The sequence below is a fragment of the Pyxicephalus adspersus genome, chromosome 3 (assembly GCF_032062135.1).
Source record: "Pyxicephalus adspersus chromosome 3, UCB_Pads_2.0, whole genome shotgun sequence".
In the NCBI taxonomy this organism is placed as follows: Eukaryota; Metazoa; Chordata; class Amphibia; order Anura; family Pyxicephalidae; genus Pyxicephalus; species Pyxicephalus adspersus.
The window spans coordinates 151,705,639-151,710,347 of NC_092860.1; the positions used below are offsets into that span (position 1 = coordinate 151,705,639).

Consider the following 4,709-nt stretch of genomic DNA (forward strand, 5'->3'; position numbering starts at 1 on the left):
CTAACCCTGGTTAGCGGTCGGCCCCCACACATTTTCACCTCACCAAATCTGGCCCTCTTTGCAAAAAGTTTGGACACCCCTGAGATAGTAGGTTTAGTGGGTGCCACAGTGATCAGATCCTGCACCCTTCATTTTTGGAAGGAGCTAGGAAGGTATGAATGATAATTCCCCCATCTCATAGATTGTAAGCTCTTGGGGGCAGGGTCCTCTCCTTCCTGTGTCACTGTCTGTGTCTGTCATTTGCAACCTGCATGTTTTTAGAATGTGGGAGAAAACTGAAGTACCCTTAGGAAACACACACAAACACAGGGAGAACCTGCAAACTCCATGCAGATAGTTTCCTGGCTGAGATTCAGTCCTGGTGCTAACCACTGAGGCTCCCCACGCTAACAGCACTGCTGCCATACGTTGGAATCAATTTTATAACTGATAAATATGACAACAAAGGCAGTCTCTTATCTCTGCTAGAATCTGGGCTCCAAAGAACCCTTGTGTTCCCTGGTTCATCCAGGCTTCGCAAGGCCCCCTGAGGAAGCCAAGCTCTCTGGCGAAACGAGTCGGGTTAGCAAAGACGGTTAAAATAATTTGTTTGGATGCTACCTATGGACTTTTTGGATAGTTTGTAATCCCCATATAATACTTGGTTAGGACATACAGGTAGTCCCCGGGTTAGGGACAGCCGACATAAGGACGACTCCTAGATACGAACGAGGATTCCCTGCTCGCTCGTGTGAAGGATGGAGGCTTGAAGGGGGAGGGGGCAGTTTGCATGAGTTGCAGAAGAAATCATTTGCTAAACATAGCTGAGGTTGTGTTTGATCTTAGGGGGTTGGGCTCTTTCTGTAGCCTCTTGTAACTCTTTATTGACCAAGACAAACTCTGCAGCTGTTCCTTTTTGCATATCAATGCACAGCTTGCTCCAGAAGTTAATGAAGGGCTAGGTTCCATAAAGATTTTTTTATTTTTTTGCTTTGTGATTATCTCACAGATAGGATTTTATACACTGACTCCACTCTGCCTAATAATATGTTGAGACAAACATCTAATTGTATTTATTAAAATAATGTACCTGTTCCGACTTACATACAAATTCAACTTAAGAACAAACCTACAGTCCCTGTCTTGTATGTAAAATGGGGACTACCTGTACTATAGCGCCACCTAATGGCTTGTATTATATTTGTAACTATGTATGATACTAATATACAGTAAATATAGTAAATATCGTATTCTTTACCTTTTTCCCTAAAAAAAAACAGTCTCTCATTTATATTTTGTGTTTACATACATTTGGGGGTCAGCATTATCTATACCCTTTTATTACAAACATGGTGAGGAACTCTTCCACTTTTTTATATATTTATACGCTCTGAGTGAGAGGAGGGAAGACATATAAATAATACATTATATATTCTAGATTATAAATCCTCCAACATGTGTATAACAGCTACAACAAGGCACAAGTTCTCTTCTATGACCAGTTAAAGGTCTCTATTGCCACATTACTTTTATTACAAACATGGTGAGGAACTCTTCCACTTTTTTATATATTTATACGCTCTGAGTGAGAGGAGGGAAGACATATAAATAATACATTATATATTCTAGATTATAAATCCTCCAACATGTGTATAACAGCTACAACAAGGCACAAGTTCTCTTCTATGACCAGTTAAAGGTCTCTATTGCCACATTAAAGGTCAGGCCCCTCCCACCTGCTCTGTAGGACCGCCCCTTCTCCCAGGAATACTTGTCATTAGGCCCGTCTCCAGTCTTACCGCCCCGCCCCCTTATTTACCAGTCTCTGTAGTGTCACCATTCCCTCACAAAAGCGAACGGGGCGTGGCTGGCGCACGTGTGAGCGTGCGTCGCTGTATTGACGGTCAGGCCTCGTCTTCCGTACGGCAGCGCCCGCCCCTTCTTTTTTTTTTTACTCTTTCAGCCAATTACAATTCAGAACTCACTTTCTCTGACTGGCGTCGCGCACTGTCCAACAAGAAGAGAGTGTGACGTATGAAAGAAGGGGCGGGGACACGGAGGTGCTAGCGAGGCACACACATATACACACGCACACGCACGGAGAGAGCGGGAAGCGCGCGCTGTGGCAGTCCGGTGTGACAAGCTGACGGGTGATAGACCGGAAGGTCGGTGAGAGGCGCGAGTAAGAGAAGAAGTCCGAACGGGAGGAGATAGGCCGAAGCTCCGGGGCAGACAGAAGGTGAGAGGAACACGACTAGGCCTCGGCCCGCCACACTCCATATTGTACCAATCGCTGCGTGCGCGGGGTCACGTGACCCCCCCCCGCCCTGACAGGACTGGGCTTCGTATGTTTCCCTGGCTGCACCGCGTCACGTGACAAGGCCTCACTGAACCCCACTTCACCCCTCCACACAACCCTGACCACGTGACCCCTCCACGCTGACAGCACAGGCCTTTCCTCTTCCCCCACACATTGCACCACCAGGGGGTGCCCTCGGCCTCCCCACCCCCCCACCTAATCCCAGAGCCATCCCACTCGCCCCACATGTTGTGCTTGTCATCTTTGTAAGTTTCCTTAAGGAATCCTCCTGATTATTGTGTATGTTATAGCCATTGCTGGGTGTCCTCTGCCTGCCCACATATGCTGCCCTCTGTATTGTTGGTGTGGCCTGCAAACATCTGGGGTCACAATGTACATAGCCCAGCCTTCCATGTAAGTTATCGTTCTTCTGCTGCAACTGGAAATTTCTGACCGGTGTTTTGTGGGCACTCCTTAACCTGGGCACCATGCCTTGCCTTAATAAAGAGGACCTGTCTGTAGGTGATGGTGTTAGAGGAGTGTATATATCTCATATAGTGCACTGACCTTGTCCATGGTAAATCAATATACCATGAGCTTCCTTTTACCTGCTTCTGTACTGGATGTCTGTACAGTTATGTAACCCCCTGACTGAACCAAAATAATGTGTGTTCATTGGATGCTCTGTATCATGTGACCACATCCCCCAAATTGCTCCATGGCTCTCAACTGCATGCCATGTGCCATTTTGTGGCCCATACTTTTACATTGCCTATTCAACTATTTGGGTGCTCTAGAGTCATGTGACACCCCTATAAATTGGCCTTTGCCTCATTATAATCACTAGAAGACCTATCTAGTCTGAATTGGACCATGGCTTCTTAAACTGCACCTTACCCTCCAACACCCCCCTTCCCAATTGGCCTGTGCTATACCACTGCACACTAGACTAGAAATTGCAGGTGGGTGGTGGCTCATGGTATTGTGAACCAACTCTTCAGTAACCAACCAAAAACAGCTGGGTGGGTAATGAAAAGTGCTGGGTGGTGCGCCCAGCTAAAAGGGGCTGGGGAGAACACTACTATTGGTTGGGTGGTTTGGGTCATATAAAGGCATAGGCCAATTTAGAGGGAGTGTCACAAAACACACTAGAAGACTTATCTAGTCATGTAACACCCTCCGAATTGTGCCATGGCTCCTTAAACTGCACCTAACCCTCCAACACCCTTTCCCAATTGCCCTGTGCTATACCACTGCACACTACACTAATAGTTGGGTGCTCTGGGTCATGTGACACCCCCCCCCCCCCCTAAATTGGACCAGGCCTCAACACTCACTAGAAAACTTATTTGGTTGCGACACCCTCCAAATTGGCCCATGGCTCCTTAAACTGCTCCTAACCCCCCCCCCCCTTTTCCCATTTGCCCTGTGCTATACTACACTTCTTAGGAGACTGGATATTGGGTACTCAGAGTCATGTGACACCTACTACATTAGATTGACTTACTACACTGTGAAGTAGACTGCCCATTGGGTGCTTGTGGTAATGCAACAGATAGGCCATGCTCCCTAAATTGCTTATTAGACCGTTCATTGGTTACCATGCCTTGTGCCATCCCCCTTATCCGCCTGTGCTTTACTACACTGCATATTAGACCATCGGCTGGGTACTATGGGTCATGTGATGCCCCAAAAATTGGCCCATTCCTCACAACGCTGAATGAGAATCTTTATTGGGTTCCCAGGGTCATGTGACACCCACTACATAAGATTGACTGGCTACACTATTTACTGGGTCATGTGACACTGTCCCTTATCTATCCTGTGCACTACATTGCATACCAAACCCTCCAGGTTTCTGCTGATCATCCCCCCCCCTTACTGTAGATTGTCTGCCCACTATATCCTCCTCCGATTACCCATCATTCCTGTACATCTCTATGGCCACATGGGGGCCCCTCCATGCTACCTGGTGTGATAATCACTGCTGACACTATATTATGTCGTATTATCTGACAGAACTTGCACAACACTCCTTTATACCAGTCAGTGTATTATTATACACTGACCCAACCACTTCCATTGCACTGTATTATTGGGCCGCTCTAATCTTTCCCATTAAATGAACTTGAAGGGAAGTGCATCTCACCAGAGAGCCTCCTTAATGACCACACTGAGCAGATTGTATCTCTGCAGACATTACAAGGGCTGCTCTATGTTCATGGGTCCTGGTGATGGCTCCTGGGCCCCATGTGTAAGAAGTCTTGTTTGTTCTTCCAGCAGTGCTGATGATGTATAAATAGGAGAATCTGATTTGTGCTCTGTTTACTTCCCACATGGCCCCATGATAGAGTAAATACACATAAAGTCACTGTGATTGTCTCAAGCCATGTGTGCAACAATTTCATTGGGGTTATACAAGAGGTATGGT

At 46.6% G+C, this 4,709-nt stretch overlaps 1 protein-coding gene across 1 annotated transcript in view; it reads left to right on the forward strand.

The window, feature by feature from the left end:
* The first annotated feature begins 2,014 nt into the window (after positions 1-2,014).
* The window catches only part of PAIP2B (poly(A) binding protein interacting protein 2B), a 17,306-nt gene continuing 14,611 nt past the window's right edge, over positions 2,015-4,709 (forward strand). Inside the window, exon 1 of the mRNA XM_072406687.1 lies at positions 2,015-2,218. The gene's annotated coding sequence lies outside the window, so the exon portion shown is untranslated. The remainder of the gene's footprint in view (positions 2,219-4,709) is intronic.